This window comes from Cotesia glomerata, linkage group LG3 (genome assembly GCF_020080835.1).
Source record: "Cotesia glomerata isolate CgM1 linkage group LG3, MPM_Cglom_v2.3, whole genome shotgun sequence".
Lineage (NCBI taxonomy): Eukaryota > Metazoa > Arthropoda > Insecta > Hymenoptera > Braconidae > Cotesia > Cotesia glomerata.
Window position 1 is genome coordinate 17,212,977 of NC_058160.1, and position 18,337 is coordinate 17,231,313.

General features: G+C 32.1%; 1 protein-coding gene across 1 annotated transcript in view; it reads right to left on the reverse strand.

Annotated features, from left to right (window-relative positions):
• The window catches only part of LOC123262222 (DNA-binding protein RFX2), a 98,847-nt gene that overhangs the window by 22,521 nt on the left and 57,989 nt on the right, over positions 1–18,337 (reverse strand). The window lies entirely within an intron of this gene.

Consider the following 18,337-nt stretch of genomic DNA (forward strand, 5'->3'; position numbering starts at 1 on the left):
AAATAAATAAAAATTATCTCAAAGTAATCCCTACAAAAAATTCTTGCTATTTCATTTTTCAAAAATCTCCTTTCAAAGAAATTTTTTCACAAAAAATATTTTTTTTTTTTTTAAATAATTTTCACAAAAAATTTTTTAAACAACACCATTATGAAAAAACCCTTTAGAAAAGAGAAAATTAAAAAAAAACATCAATTCACAAAACAATTATTGCATGAATTTTTTTTTAGCAACTGATATGATATCACTGTATGATGAACTTAATCCCTGGGTGTCAGATCTAAAATTGACACAACCAAACACTTTGATGAAAAACATCTCACTGATGTTACGTTTCAGAAAATGAAATTCATAGTCTAAAATCTGAGCGGCGTCAAACTGAAAATCATGTCCGCTCTCAAAATGATGATCCGCTAATGCCGTCATGTTACTCTTGTTAATGTTGACAGGTCTGCAGTCGTTGATGTGTTGATTAATCCGCTTCTTTAGTTTCTGTTTCGTTTGTCGGATATATGATTTACCACAAGTGCAAGGGATCCGATATACCAAGCATGATCTATCCCACTTATCAACTGGATCCTTTAGATGACTGTAGAGATCCTTGATTTTACACAAATCTTAAAAGACTAATTTACAATTTGTCTGCCTGAACAAGCATCCAATCCTGGGTGACAAACCTTTAATATAGGGAAACTTACAGAATGACCAACCTCTCAAGCCAGCATCAATCCTTAAATTACTACTAATTCTATCACTAGTAATTTTCTCACACTTACTGAGAAGCCCGATGAGCCTATGGTTACAAACATTACAAAAATTACACAGTTACTTTCGGTGGTATTTTCAAGAAGTAAAGAGAAAAAATTTACGTAAATTTGAGAACTTGGTAAGTCATATGGTGGACAACAACACAACAGTTGACGACAAGAGAATTTACAACTTTACTAATGTGGTGTTACCAGAGGCTGTGAGTAGGATATTGACGTTAGATGGTAATTTTGGCTTCAGTCCACCTAACAAAAAACCACCTATTGTTAAGTTGATTAAAGATTTAGAAGGCTGTTTATGTAAAGTGAAAGCAGATGATCTCAACAATGAAGATCTCACTGAAATGAAACATAATTTAAGAGCAAGAGGAGTTAATATAATTACTAATTATTTGAGGTATCAGCACAGAATTAAAGAGAGTAAACGAGTACTTAGTAGTAAAGACATTAAGATTACCAAGGAATTTTTCACTGATCATGATGACTTGCAAGTAACCAGATCTGACAAAGGCAACTCTACAGTAGTGATGGGGAAATGTGAGCATCTAGAAGAAATGAACAAGTTTGTCACTGATCCAGAAACTTATACCATAAGCCGAGTGGATCCTACATCTAGACTACAAACAGCAGCGAATGCGTTGGTTAAACAACTGCAAGATAAGGAGATAATCGATGAGATCACGGGGAAGCATATGCGCACGTATAATGCTTTACCTCCTAGATTATATGGGTTAAGGAAAACGCACAAAGTTGGCTGTAAGTTGAGGTCGGTTGTCAGTAATATTGGCTCACCAGGTTATGAAATATCGAAGTTTGTGCATAAAATCTTGTCTCCATATGTTCTGAGTTTTGAATACAATATGAAAGACTCTTTTCAATTTGTTGAGAGAATTAAGTCTGTGACGGTGAAGGATGATTACTTACTCATTTCTTTAGATGTAGTTTCATTATTCACTAATGTTAAACAAGACCTAGTAACTAACATCATTGGTTCTCAAATTTGTTATGAAAATTAATTTTTAGACATTTTTTAGACGATTTTGCAAGTTTTTAACCACAAAATTTTTGAGTAGGCTCTTTTTAAATCGACTTTGAAATTGTTGAGAAATTATTATCCGACAATTTCAAGGCTCTTTTAAGACGCTCCGTTTTAATGTTCCGTGACTCTGTCGCTGAGAGCTCATCTTAAAAAAGTCTTTAAAATTTTTTTTGACAATTTTAAGATGATTTCATAGCAACAGAGCTCCGGAAAATTATTATGGAGCGGCTTTGAATAATGTTAAAAGGATTTTAAAATTATCTTTAAAAAATCTTAATAAAATTTTCAAAGACTAATTTAAGATGAGCTCACAGCGAAAGAGCTCTGGAACATTAAAACGGAGCGTTTCAAAAAAGGCAAAATTATCGGATAATTCTTCTACAATTTCAAATTCAATTTGAAAAGAGCTTATTCAAAAATGTTGTGGTTAAAAACTTGCAAAATCGTCTAAAAAATGTCTAAAAATTAATTTTCATAACAAATTTGAGAACCAAATTTGAAAAATCTGATCTCGGAATTGGGTTTCGGTGTCTGAAAAGAGTCTAAAAACAGTCTTGGTTTTTGTCACGTTTAAGATCTTAAGAAAACGACATTTTTGAGACTTTTTTAATACGATTTATTTTTACACGGGGACTCAAAAATCATTTATTTGATATTTTTAACCTTTATATTTATGTATTTGTGTTTTTTGTGAGTTACGTATGTAGTAAGTAATAAAAAAAAATGTTTCAAGTCTCAGTTGATCTGAGGAACTTTGACCTTAGGAAGTTTTTTGTAGAGCGTGAAATTTCCTATAAGTCGTTTTTCTGGGATGTTGCATTAGCAAGCCATTCCGAAGTAATTAAAATTCGAAAATAAAAAAAAATATTTTCCCGTGTTATTTAAATAGGAAAATTAGAAATGTATTGAGGCAAACCTTAATATTAATACTAAGGGCTCTAATAGGTACCAGAATTTTTGTTTTTGGATGTACTTTCAAGTTTTCAACACCATTGAAAAAAAAAAAGTTTTATTTTTTTTTTGATACACCCTAATACATACGTACATACATACATACATACATACATACATATATAAACTTTTGAACCATATGCATTTTCCGACTCAGCTCGATGAGTATAGTCGAAATATAGCAAAATTATACCAAGTTATCCAAATATCCTTAATTATGCGAATTTTTGTCTTTTTTTCAGTCAAAGTTTTCTATTCAAAAAAAATTTTTTCTTCAAAAGCCATTCACAGTTTCTTATAGAGAATATTGTGTAGTTTTCAATACCCTCTTTCGATTTCCTTTACGATCATTAATCCCAGAGTTACCCTGTAAACACGTTTACGTCAATGTGACGTCAAAATGACTGCGGACACAGAGAACTTTCACAGAGTGAAATTTTTTCAGAGTTAACGATGTATCCGTGTCACTTGAATATTTTTTAATACTTATTGATTTCTCAAGACTCGATTTTTTTTTTATTTAATTTTTTCCGAAAATTTAGTATTTTTCATTTGGATTTTTCTTCTTCAAAATTTCAATTTACAAAATTTAGATTTTTTTTTAATTTCAACTCTTTTAAGTATACCATTTTTTTAATCTATATTTCTTTTTAATTTCAATTTTTTTCGAAATTTGAATTTCTTTAATTTATTATACTAACAACATTATGAAACTTGATGTACAGTAAAAAAATTTTGCGTCATTGTGTCAAAAAATTTTGTGTTAAATATTTAACATTTTTTTATGTTGATTTAACACAATATATGTTAAATTTACACTTAAAAAAGTTAAATATTTAACACAAAAATTTTCAACACTAAAGTTTTTGACGCAATGACGCAAAATTTTTTACTGTGTAAAATACTATTAGTCTCGTTAATAACAATCATGGAACTGTTTGAATTATTTCAAATACAATGTTTCATAAGTAGCAGCACTAATGTCAGAAAATTATTTTTCAAGTAATAGTGCAATATTTAAATGACTGACATTTAATTTCTTGACGCGAAATCATAAGAAATTATATGTTTACTCGCTTGACGGTTTAAAAATTTAGAGTTCATGCCACATAAATTGAACTCGGTATTTTGTTATCAGTTTCACACCAAGTCATTTATACTGAATGAAGTCGAAAATATTTTTACAATGGATAAAAGTACCTAAATTCATGGAAAAAATATAAGTGAGAAACATATGCACCGAAAAAAAAAGTATTTCTTGCACCAAGAAAATTTTGACGGAGGCCGAAGTTATATTGGAGCAAGAAGTGTTTTAGTGTCAAGAAATTTTGACTTCATTCACGAAATTTTCAGTCATCTCTAATATATTCTTGGTCCAAAGAAATTTACCTTTGAGTCAAGATTTTTTTTCTGCAGTGTATGGAAACATACAAGCAAAGATATAAAAAATTTATATCCCACATGTATTTAATTTGTATGTTTTTTTCTTGAAAACGTAAATGAAAGATATTTTGTATGTTATTTGCTGATATGTTAGATATATTCATTAATATTATAAATTATAAATTTTTGTTATTAAGAACGGACTTAAATTTACAAGGTACCAGCTTAAATCAGCTGTTTACCTCTTCCTGATTCTTACTAAATTTTAAACCAATTTTCACTAATATTTAGCGATTAATTGTAGACATCTTGTTAAAGAAGTTCTATATTTGATAAATTTTGATCAATCGATAATATTAAAAAAATACATCCCCCAAATTTTATCAATATTATGGAAAATAATCGTTTGTCACTGATTTAGAAAATGACTTTCAAATTACGTCAGTATTATGTACAATTGTGACAAATTATTGATGTTAAATAATGACTCTCAGATGGTATCGGTATTACGTAAGACCGTGACTTGTCACTGATGTAAACACATGATATTAATCTTACGTCAAGATTACGTACAACCGTGACTTGTCACTGATGTAAACGCATGATGTTAAACTTACGTCAAGATTACGTACAGCCGTGACTTGTCACTGATGTAAACGCATGATGTTAAACTTACGTCAAGATTACGTACAACCGTAACTTGTCACTGATGTAAATGCATAATGTTAAACTTACGTCGTTATGACATACAATGATGGCATTAATGTTACGTAATATTGTAGTTTATATATTATGTCAGTTGTACGTAATATCTAAGTCATTTCCGTTACATCATAGAGAAGTAATAAACTTACATCAGTATGATGTCAAAAATATATCATATATTTTTACATCATAATTAGATCACAAGACAGGTCAATTTTACGTCATATTTACGTAAAATATTGTGACATTCCTATGACTTATGAATGACGTCATATTGAAGTCATGTGTTCACTGGGTATTGATTATCAAAGTCAAAAAGAACTTTTTTACTTTGATTGACGATAACTCCACGGCAAATCATCGTACAGGCTTTTTGATTGCGTTATATTAAAGGGCATCAATTTTCTAAAAGAGCTTATGAAGAAAACAAAGAAAAAAAATTTTTTGAAGCCCGTAGATTTTTTTTAGATGAGAAAAAATTTGGGAAATTTTTTTTTTTAGTAATTTTCTTAGGATTACTCCAAACCCAAACATGGTAAAAAATTAGATGTGTCTATTAACACGCAAAAAAATCCTGATAAATCCACGCAGCGTGAATATAAGGGCCTTTGCATTCACGCAGCGTGAATTTAAGGCCCTTACATTCACGCGGGGTGGATTTATCAGGACTTTTTTACGTATGAATAGACATATCCTAAAAAATTTTCATGGTCCTATCTGAAAACTAGACACTGAGAGCTACAATTTGCTTTTTTTTTGCTGTACGATCATTTTCCTCGGAGTTACAGCTCGTTGAAAATCATCCAAATTTGGAATTTTTTTTATATCCCTTAATTTTTGTGACTAGCGTATTAATGAAATGAAAAATTGAAAGTTGTTACGCAGCACCTCTTTATATTACAAGATATAACTTTCGCAGTATTTTTTTCGTTATTTCAATCGATAGCTTTGATATATTTGAGGAAAAAAGCAGTTGATTTTTTTTTAACTAATCTGTTGTACAGTCTTATGTCGCATGAATTACATTATCTTGGATAAAAATCGTTAATATGTTAGAAAATCGGTAATTAAAAAATATATTCGTGATAGATTGTAGTATGGATTAATATGTGTATATGCATGATTCTTCATTTCAAAGTTTATTTGAAATTTTGATTTTCCGTTACATTTTCTTAAAATTCGCAACGAAAAATTGAATTTATACTTTTATTATTATTATAATTAACATCGCTATTCTCATAATTCTAAAAATTTTAATTGATATCTTCGACGTTAAATTCTTTTTTGATTTAGCTTAGAAAATTCTTTTACACATTATAAATTTATAAAAACTACAAATTTTTATCGCATGCTGCGCGCGCGTACGTCTTTTTTTTATCCAATCAAGAGTTGGGGACTATATTTTTAATATTCTGATGGTTATCCGGTACGTTAACCGAGTTGTCTAAGACATATGTTTTGGGTTGCCTGAACAATGAATCGGTCAAATGTGAGTTCGAACCCTGGCAGAGACTGTTCTTCCAGAAATTTTCGAGACTCGCTCTCTAAGTAGACGGTACCTTGACCGGATTTTCTGCGATTCTCTCAGTATATAGTGGAAGAATCTACAAATTTTTTCACTGAATAGCGGTCTCTGTACTAGAGTAGGACATAGACAAGTGCAAATATACAGTAAAAATTAAGAGTAAGTCGACCGTAGACGTAAGAAAAAATATTCCAGGTTGAGAAGCTCAGTCTTTGAAAGACTGCTGTACGAAGAATGCCTATCTATCAACCTGGAATCCTGCCGAATTCATCACAAGATCAGAGATCTAGAAAACGGGAAAAGAAATAATTAATACATAAATACTTTGATGATAACTTAACTTCACAATGCATTATCAATTTTAAGTAGCAAGATGATCTGAAATAACTCACGAAAGGATTCTGGTTTTGTTAAGTTCATTCATTGGTCAAGTGACAAAAAATGTAAAATAGCTATGCAGAGGTATGGTGCGGTAACAATATTATCTTGTTTTAACGTTTCATTTATTTTTTATCCAACGTATATTACATAAATGGCAAAACTAGATGGAATAAGGACGAATTGCGTCAGAATTTTAGATTATAAGTGATCTTCGAGCTTTAAATTTTTCAACTTAAATCAGAGACAAACTTAATATTAAAAATAAACAGTATATGTAATATCAAATCGCTATGATTTAATTTTCATTTTGATCCACGTGATTGAAATCATTGTTTTTCCAGAAGACAACTATATAAATACTTTCACAAATTTGAAGGTTTTTCATTTAATTCTTTCTTCGCTTAATATTTTTTAAGCCCATTTGTTGTGGTTTGGTCAAAAACGTTAGGTGAGGACTCAACATAAATCTTTTGAAGAGTTATAAAAATTTTAAATTACAACTTTTGTGATTAACTTTTTCATTATGTCATTTGGTCAATGATAAAATCTGTAGGCTAAAATTATTTTTTTTCAAAATATTCCAAAAATATCTATAAAGTTTTTAAGCAAAGTTCTTGATTCAAAACAGCGTATAAATTTGTCTATTTCACCGACCTAGAACACTGAATCCGTATATTTATTGAGGAAGAAATTATAACGATGCACAAATAAATCAGAAAAAAATTTGTTTTCAATAACTAATTTAAATGTCTGAATGTATAACACACATAAAATTTATTTTTTTGTAAATAACTATAGTAAGGTTTTGATAAAAGATGTTGAATTCTTAAATGGTGCGATGACAACTTGAAATAGTTTAAATAGCCTTCAATAATTTTCTACTTTTAATACTAATCGCAGAACTCGAAAAGCAGTATACCATAACTAATAATAGCAACAAATTGTAGTCAAGAAGCCACAGCGATTATAAAGAAAAAAAAATGTAACATTACAATTCAGAAAATCATGCATATGGGGCATTCCATGCCAAATCACCGAGGTTTCGCCCCGACCCGCTTCGATTTCGCTGAAAATTTTTTATCATTTTCTACCCTACCAAAGACATTTTTCTGAATTTTTTTAGATTTTTCTACCCAACCCAAAAAAAGTTACGAATTTTTGAAAAAAAAAACGCTCTTTTTTTTTCAAATTGCTATAACTTTGACACAAATTGACCTTTCGGCACATGTTTTTTTTTTTTAATTTTTGTTTTTAGATTTAGTTTTCAGAAAAAAATACAAAAAATTTTTCGGAAGTCACGATACATGAAATATTTCAGTTTTGTCAATAAAACCGTCATTTTTTCGAAGTCTGTAACTTTCGATTCTCAATTTTTTTGTCTCAAAAAAAACTTCAACTAAGACAGTATTTAACCCCGCTATTCCCATTCTGTGCCGACTTTCCATTCTATTTTTTTTTTTCGATTGAAAATAAAAAAATATCTAAATGTGGCTTATTTTTTTTGACTTTGCGCTGAAGTTTTTTTGGATTGTTTTTAAAGCTTAGAAGCTGAATCAAATTGGACGAATACAACTATAAATTGTTTGAGTACTATCGTATGTCAATAACCATCAGCTGAATGTTTTTTTAACAATTGTTCTTCTTGTCCAGGCGTCGAAAATGTGAAACAACATCTCTTAACTCTGATGGAAAATAATGAAATTAATGAAGTTAATCATAAGCAATGGGTCTCTACTCCACGAGTAACCCTCGAAACGACAATCAAGAACGTGAATGATATTGTTGATGATTTTGGTGAAAAATTGAAGGCTCTTTTAACACACAATTTTATTGCCAAAGAGCCAGCAGCATACTTGAGACAACTGAAAGAATGCTTAAAAGAAGACGAATTCATAGTCATAGTTGAATTTACAGAAAACTATTCGTTCGTTGTTCAAGATGCTGCGCCAGGATTTCACTGGAATAACGACCAAGCGACGGTTTATACTGTAGTTATTTATTATAAAAAAAAATAATGAACTTACTTATCGGAGTATGGCAACCAATACCTGTGACACAAAAAATTCATCAAATTACACCATTATTAAATTCTGTGGTAAAAGTTAAGTCTTTTTCTTCGTCGGATGAATCGACACAACATTTTACGGTTAAGAATTCAAGAAAACGATCGCTAAACCGAGGAAAATAATTAAAATAGTTAGATTTTTAACGATGTAAAAACAATACTTTAATAAAAAATTTAATCCTTGCTCCTAATACACTTTACGGTTGTTTTTATCCAATTTTATTTAACTTCTGAGCTTTTAAAAACAATCCAAAAAAACTTTAGCGCAAAGTCAAAAAAAATAAGCCACATTTATATATTTTTTTTATTTTCAATGGAAAAAAAAAAATAGAATGGAAAGTCGGCACAGAATGGGAATAGCGGGGTTAAAATACTGTCTTAGTTGAAGTTTTTTTTGAGACAAAAAAATTGAGAATCGAAAGTTACAGACTTCGAAAAAATGACGGTTTTATTGACAAAACTGAAATATTTCATATATCGTGACTTCCGAAAAATTTTTTGTATTTTTTTCTGAAAACTACATCTAAAAACAAAAATTAAAAAAAAAAAAAACAAGTGCCGAAAGGTCAATTTGTGTCAAAGTTATAGCAATTTGAAAAAAAAAAAAGAGCGTTTTTTTTTCAAAAATTCGTAACTTTTTTTGGGTTGGGGAAAAAATCTGAAAAAATTCAGAAAAATGTCTTTGGTAGGGTAGAAAATGATAAAAAATTTTCAGCGAAATCGAAGCGGGTCGGGCCGAAACCTCGGTGATTTGGCATGGAATGCCCCATATATACTACTTTAGGCGCAGAAATTAAGAAATATATTGAGAAGTTCGATATTAATTTCTCGTCGACTTCCAAAAAGCTGTAATTTGAATGTTAATAACAATAGTAAATAAAATAGATAGTAAAAAAATCGCAGCTCAAAAATTTAACTTTTGAATCTTTATTATAGTATTATTTAACGTAAGCTGTTTCTAAGTAATCATGGGAAAATTATCAGAAAAAACGTTTTTTTAAGTCATTAGTTATCTTTTGAGTAATTTCTTTAAATCAATTAATTGGAAAGCACTGAGATTAATTCAAACCCTTTTTTTTTAAGCTATACATGTGGATTTGTCACTGCACACCAAGGGAGAAAAATAGTTTTCTGAACTAGGAAAACCTCACTAAAAAACATCACCACTATTTAATTGTAGTTTTCGTTATAATTCGTAAATTCCACTACTTATTAGACTAATTTTCACTATAGTTAAATATGGCGATAATAGTAAGCTCTTGTAGAAAAATATTTCTCTGAAAAAACTGACAATTGTTTTGCATAAGTACAAATAATATAATAATATAATAAAAATAATATAATAGTTCTTAAATTTTTAACTTTCCGCGAAGAAAATTGAGAATTTTTGGAAATTTTAGATGACCATCTCCAATGGAGATCTCTGCATAGGAAATTCCACGTGAATAACAAAAAAACTGATGGAATTCGTGAATTTTTACGCCAGTTATCGTGTTTTAAACGGAAAATTGAGTTGATTGACACGAATTTTCTTTTAACTATTTTGATATTTTCTTCTGGTTCTATTATTTTAAATTGATTTTTACCAGTGACAGAATTAATCTCCATTAAATTATATATCGAATGGTGCGCAAATTAATTAGACTACGTAGATTATCAATCGTGTAATTAATTAAATAGTTGCGAAATCGACGCAAAACAAATTTTTCGATCGTGAAGCACTCTATGATGATTCGCATCATGAGTTGTGCAATTATCTCACTTACCGATAAATGATTACGTCGTGCCATCTGTCTCACGATTACCGTGAATTTCATGGTAATTTACCCAGTTAGCACAAATGAAATCAAGTTGACGTAAACCTACGGCCGGAATTGTTCGTAAAGTTTACGCTAACAGTAAGGCAACAGTTGCACTTATAACTAGTTTACGTCAAGTTAACGTCAACTTCCCGCTATCTTCGCGTCAACTTTGAGCGAACCTTTCGGTCCATTCCGGCGGAAAGTTTACACTAAGTTGATGCGTAAGTTAAATTCAAGTTCTGTGAAACTGTTGCAAAAGTTGACACGAAGTTTACGTAAACTTGACGTAAACCATTGAACATCAATTAGTTGATTGTCAACTCGTGCTAACTAGGTTTTCAAGAAAATTTCTTTTAGTGTAAAACAAAGTAAGAATTTGAGAACTATTATTCGTACTTATAAAGAATTATTCTCAATTTGTCTAAAGAAATATTTTCACATGGGACTATTACTGATTATAGTTTCTAGCTAAACTTATCATTAACCGAAAAATTTAGGAAAGAGGGAGAAGAGAGGATAAAAGGAAAGAGGGGACCACTAAGTGGAAATTTTTCAGTAACCGAAAAATTTTTCGAAGTTTAGTTATAAGAAGTAATTTCTTATAGTTAACATCATGACGACCGAATTATAATCAAAATATAGTTCATGTTATGAGTTGTTGGTAATAACGTTATCTAATTTGTAGTTTTAGAAACTATGGAAATTAGTAGAAAGAACTATGTTTTTACACTCGTGATGTTTTAGTTCAGGTAATTATGTACTTTTCTCTCAGTATGTTATTACCATTCAAGCAAAAAACGTTTTTGAAACTGAGTAGGGGCAGTTTAGCCGTAGAAAGAAGTAGGTAAACTAGATAGGAGATGACAAATAGAAAAAATTTTTAGCTCGGTAATTAAGAAAAAGTTTACGGTATACACTAGCGTGTGCCAAAAAACGACATTTTTTTTTCTTCGCTCTCACCCCAGATATATATGAAAATGTCCCAACAAACCTCCTGTTAAAAGTGAAGCTCGAAATTCCAACTCTAAGAGGTTCTCCATCGAATTTTAAGTTTTTCCGGTTAAATAAAATCAAAAAATGATTTTTAATTTTCCGCTAAGAAAATTGAAAATTTTCAAAAATCGGGAAGTTATTAGTTTTACCCTGTTTTTCGAAAATCGAGTTTTCATCAGATCTCGACGTTTCGAGGTCCTAGGAAGCTTTCCTGACTATTCCCGCGATAGTGTCTGTATGTCTGTATGTACGTATGTATGTATGTATGTACAATCGCGTGCATTAATTCGGGTAGGTTTCTATGTTTACAGTTTTTTCGCCACTTCTAAATTTGGCGGTTTCTAAACTCTAATCTTTGAAATCTGTAAATTCAGCCGTTTGTAAATTTAGCGAAACGTAAAAAACGATATCACTAAAATGAGAAAAGTATAAATAATTTCAAAAATAATCTATGCCTATGATAAAATATGACGAAAGAAATAACGTTCGTGCAAAAAAAAAAAAGAAAATTCCTAAATAATGCCGTTTGAAAAATGAGCGAGTTAAAAACTTGGAATTATTAAAATATCACTAGCTTTAAAATAGTCGAATTAAAAACAAAGAACTATTAAAATTATCTCAAATTAAAATGTAAACAGTTGAAAAAAAGAAATATTTAAAAAAATGAAATTAAAAAATTGGAGAATAATAAATTTAACCGATTAAAAACCTCGCCACATGAATTTAGCCGATTCTAAACTTGAAAATTAATAAAATTAGCCGATTCTAAACTTGGAAGTTAATAAAATTAGCCGATTATAAACTTGGAAATTAATAAAGTTAGCCGTTTGTAAACCTCAGGATTCTTAAAACTAGCCGTTTCTAAACCTTGCGATCATAGAAATAATGAATTATAAACCTCATTATTTATGAAATAAGCTTATTATTATTATAATTATTATTATTATTATTATTATTATTGTTATTATTAAAAATTAAACAGGCGTTAAAAACTAAACTTTTCATCTACAGCTCCAACAGAATTAAATTTTGGCGAAATTATTACTTGTTGTCATCTTAAACCCAGCTGAGAATGGATTTTACGAAATTTCATCCACAGAGATAAGGTCGGGGGTATTAAAAATCCAAAAAAATCAAAACTTTTATTCAATAGCTCCTATCGGATTGAAATTTGGCGAAATTATTACTTTTATCATCTTGAACCCAACTGAGAATGGATTTTACGAAATTCCATCCCCAGAGTATGGTGCGCGTGCGTTGAAAATTCAAAAAAATTTTAGCTTTTAATCTATATGCAAACTGTATAAAATGAAAATGTGAAAATGCAAACTGTGAAAAAATTATTTTTTAAGAAAATGAATGAATAAATCTTTTTTAGTATTAAATTTAGTATAAAAAGTTCTATTGAGTTGAATTTCTATCTTCAATATTTGATTTGTTGTATAGCTTCAAGTTTAAATTTACGGTGTTTGCACTTTCTAGCTAAACTGTAAGAGTTAGAGAAAATTTTCGAATGACAAATTCGTAGAACGTTTAACATCGTATAAAAAAGTAATTGTCAACTTTTTCATATCATCAATAGCAACAAAGTAACATGCTCATGAATGTTTATTTTTTCCAATTTTTGCTTTTACGAACTGAAATATGCTTAATTAAAGAGAAAAGTTGATGCAAATTTGTTAACACATCGAATTTGCAACAAAATTGGATCGGTAAGGTATTTTGTTATTATTATTATTTTATTTATTCAAAGTTGTTTTCTTACAACAAGGTCATTAACGACTACTATATATGAAAATAGTATATTACGCATCTATGGAGGAAAGTAGGACATTCCGACCCACGCAATATTGTCACCCGAACCGAAAGCGAGGGTGACAAAAGCGCGGGTTGAGATGTCCTACTATCCTTCCGTGTTGGATATACAATTTTTTATCATACTAAGACCGAAAGTTCGTTGATTTTTAAAATTAAAAATAAATAAAATAATATGTGGTTATGGCAAACAATATTTTGAAAATATTTGACATTTTTTCTCCGCGCTAGAAAAGACATTATGAAAAAAACGGCAAAGTAACACATTTCACAGCTAAGGAGCTACAAGACGCGGCTAAGTCTCTTAAGTCAGGAAAGGCACCTGGCCCTGATGGCATCCCGGCATCGGTGATCAGGACTTTAGCCCTGGAATACCCAGACATACTCCTGAACGCTTACAATGCATACCTGGCAACTGGTACCTTTCCCACGGTCTGGAAGCAGCAGAGATTGGTTCTTTTAGCCAAAAGCAAGGAAACCCCTGTAACACCTTCTTGGTTAATACTACTCTGCGTGTTGGATATTGCCGGAAAACTGCTCGAGAAACTCATACAAGGAAGACTTCGCAACGACATCAACCGCGCTAGAGGCTTTGCCATCAACCAATATGGCTTCCGGAACGGTCGATTGACAGTCGGCGCGATCAAAAAAGTCATAAAGACAGCAACACAAGCATGGTCTGGTAGCCTCAAAGCTCGCAAATTATGTCTTCTACTCACACTAGACGTCAAAAACACCTTCAACAGCGCGAATTGGGGAGATATTTCAGATGCCTTGGAGCACAACTTCGGCGTGGAGCCAAAAAATCTGGCACTAGTCAACTACCTCGACGAAAAAAAACTGATAGCGGAAACCACACAAGAGGAGGTACAACATTGACGTCAACAAGGGCCCAACGCTATAAAGGGGTAATGATAGACAAGAATCTATCTTTCCGTGAACGCCTTGATAGTGCATGCAGGAAAGCCAGCAAGACGGTATCCGGCCGATCAAGGATCATGACCAACACTATGGGACTACGAACCAAAAAGAGAAGAGCCCATCTGGCAGCAGTCCATTAGGTACTGCTTTATGGAGCAGAGATATGGGCAGACATCCCAAAGCAAAAGACCTACCGGCGAAAGATGGGAGCAGTGCAGCGGCGAGGCGTTCTCAGGGTTACCTGCGGCTACCGCACGGTTTCAGGAGCAGCTGTATTGATCATAGCAGGAGCCACGCCTATCGACTTCCCGGGAAAAAATGATCAGACCTGAAGACTCATGCCTGTTCATATCTGATCATTTTTTCCCGGGTAGACCTGTCCATGTCTGAAAGGTTAAATACGCTCAGGTCTGATCAGGCCTGTTCATGTCTGAAGGGTTAAATACGCTCAGGTCTGATCAGGCCTGTTCATGTCTGAAGAGTTTAATACGCTCAGGTCTGATCAGACCTCTTCATGTCTGATCAGATCTGTTCATGTCTGATCAGGCCTGTTCATGTCTGAAGGGTTAAATACACTCAGGTCTGATCAGGCCTGTTAATGTCTGTTCATGTCTGATCAGGCCTGTTCATGTTTGAAGAATGAAATATAACCCTACGGTAGATTTTTAGTGACAATCAAAATGCTTTTATTTATTGAATAATAATAAATACCGTTTATTGATAATTTGCAAATTTATTAATCGAAATTAATGTACATACACTGAACATATTCAAAAATTTTTTCTTAGCATATTTGGTCCTTAGCATGAACAGGTATAATCGGGTCTGAGCGTATTTAACACTTGAGACATGAACAGACATAGATAGGCATGAACAGGCATGGACAGTTATGATCAGGCCTGAGCGTATTTAACGCTTCAGACATGAACAGGGATGAACAGACATGGACAGGCATAAACAGGCATGGACAAGTATGATCAGGCCTGAGCGTATTTAACACTCCAGACATGGACAGGCATGACCATGTCTAATTTCAGGCCTGATCATACATGAACAGACATGAACAGGTCTAATTTCAGGCCTGATCATACATGAACAGGCATGGTCAGGTCTGATCGTTTTTTTTCCGGGTAGATCTGATCAGACTTGCATACTCAGAAATGTGATAAAATTTTTTTTTTTGACGAAAAAAAATTTTTGTCATCACAAAATGTGCAAAATTATTTTTATCATTAGATTTGAATAATTTTGAAATAAAAAATTTGTTACATTTCCTATGGGATGTTTTGGTCTGCTCTGCTCCGGCCTAATATTAAAATTATTATTTTATTATTTAAATAAATGTGATGTTATAATGAGATTTGGTTAAATAAACAAATTAGGACCATCAAAAAATATTATAAAATAAATTTTTATATTATATTTGATAAACTTATTTGATACGTTATGTACTTCATAGAATTTTTGTCACATAAGATAGCAGCACAACAGGTGGGAACTTCAAGGCACACGGATATCACCAAAGTTAAGCAGCACTGCCCGCCTGGAGAAATATATACGTCAAAAATATATGTCGCATATATAATATATTTACGCAAAAAAAAATATGTCTACATATATTTTTCACATAGATGCTGACATATATGCAAAAATACATGCTTATATATATGTAGACATATATGTAAGCATACACTAAAAAAAAATTTCTAAGTTTGAAAATTTTTTTACTCAAATCAAGAAAGTTAAATTTTTCAAAATTATTTTCTTAACTCAAGTTAAATTTTTTTCTGTGTATCTCTAGACATTTATATGCGCACATATATATGAACATATATGCACGCATATATGTGAACATATATGCGGACATATATTTAGCGAAAAAAAAATATGTGAAAATATATATTTGCATATATTTTTCGCATATATATTTTTCCATGCGGGTGAGCATGGTTAGTAGTTGGATGGGTGACTTCTAGTGTTACAGCCATACAATTATATGTAATCATTTTTTTTTTCATTTTATTTCATTATAGAGAATTTCGTATGACTCTATTAAGGTAGTTGTAGCGTGATAGGTATTTCGACAGAAAATTATAAAATTTTTTTTATCGAACGATAAATATATTAATAATTCACTACCAAAATTTCAGATCAATTGACCGCACCGTTTTTAAGTAATTAATTTTCGAAATTGCATCTTTTACACGTAGAGGTATAGAGAAATGGTAAAGTTAGTATGAAATCTTTGGCTCACTCGAGTGGTACGGAAGATTTCATACTAACTTTACCATCTCTCTATACCTCTACGTGTAAAAGATGCAATTTCGAAAATTAATTACTCAAAAACGGTGCAGTCAATTGATCTGAAATTTTGGTAGTGAATTATTAATATATGTATCTTTCAATAAAAAAAATTTCATAATTTTCTGTTGAAATGCCTATCACGCTACAACTACCTGAAGTACTATATTCATAAAATTAAGCAAAATAATTAATTAAAAGTAACAATGAGCTTTCAGACCTGACCATGTCTGATCGTTTTTTCCCGGGTTACTAGCGTTCGAGAGGACAAAACTCTACGACGCTCAAATGAGAAGTGACAATTCTAAGGAAGCAAGAGCGAAGATGAAGAAGGAAACGCTACATAAGTGACAGGACCGATGGACATCGGGAGAGACGGGCAGATGGGCAGCACGCCTGATCCCAAACATCAACGTGTAGCTTTCTCGGAAGCACGGGGACACGGACTTTTCCCTCACCTAGCTACTGCAGTGCGGCCAGATCGTGGGATATTTTTACCCCCACTTTTGACCGCTTTTCAATGTAGTCAGATGCAGGTGTCCAACAAAGTGGGGGTAAAAAAATCGCACGATCTGGCCGCACTGAGCTATTGACGGGATACGGACAGTTTAACGCCTATCTTTTCAAGATGGCACTGCACCGCACGCCGACGTGCAAATACTGCCCGGACCAAATTGACGACGCTGAACACACGTTCTTCCCCGCGAGCTTGGTGACCTACATGCTCAAGCAAGAAGATAAGTAGTCAGCTATCGCAGCCTACGCTTAAAACCTTTTAGAAGAAAAAACCGCAGAAAAGACCAGTAATCAGGAGCAGGCGTAGTGAGACAGCAACACGGACTGGATTGAAGTAATGCTAATGCGGTTTTCACCGTCACAGAACGGTTTTGTGATCGATAGTGTTATGACGAGACGGTCACAAACTATCGCCATCTAAACTTCCCGCTACTTTCGTAATTAAGCACTCAAAATTGCACTTATTACGTTTTTGAGCTCTTTGAGCTAAAAAATATAATTTTCGTATAGTGTTGAGCTCTTCGAGCTTAAAAGTCTGATAGAAGTTTATTAAAGCACTATTTTTTTGAATTTTCAAACCGCAATAACTTTTGAATGTATGAACCGATTTTCACGCGGTTGGCGGCATTCGACGCAGTTTCTCAAATTCTATGATATACTTTCAAACACAAATTAATCAGACCGGAAATTTTCGTAATTACGGTGTAATTAAAAAAAAACACTTTTTCCGATTTTTTTTTGTCAATGATAACTCACGAACGAATCAACTGATTTTGACCGGACTGGCGTCAATCGACGAAATCTTTTGATTTTAAGAGCTGATGGGTTTTTGGAATTGATCGATAGAGCCAGTTAAAAGTTATTTGAAAAAACCCCATGGGAAATAATTTTTAATTTCCCGCTAAGAAAATCGAAGATTTTTCAAAATCGGGAAGGTATTGGTTTCACCCCGTTATGCAAAAATTGAGTTTTCACTAGATCTCGACGTTTGAAGGTCACAGGAAGCTTTCCTGACTATCCCCGTGAGGTTGTCACGGTGTCTGTATGTGTGTGTGTGTGTGTGTGTGTGTGTGTAGATGCAATCATAAGTGCAATGTTAAGTGCTTAGGTATGGAATTAGCGTGAAGTTGCAGGGATGGCCTTCAGGGTCAAGCGATTTTCTAATTTTTGTAG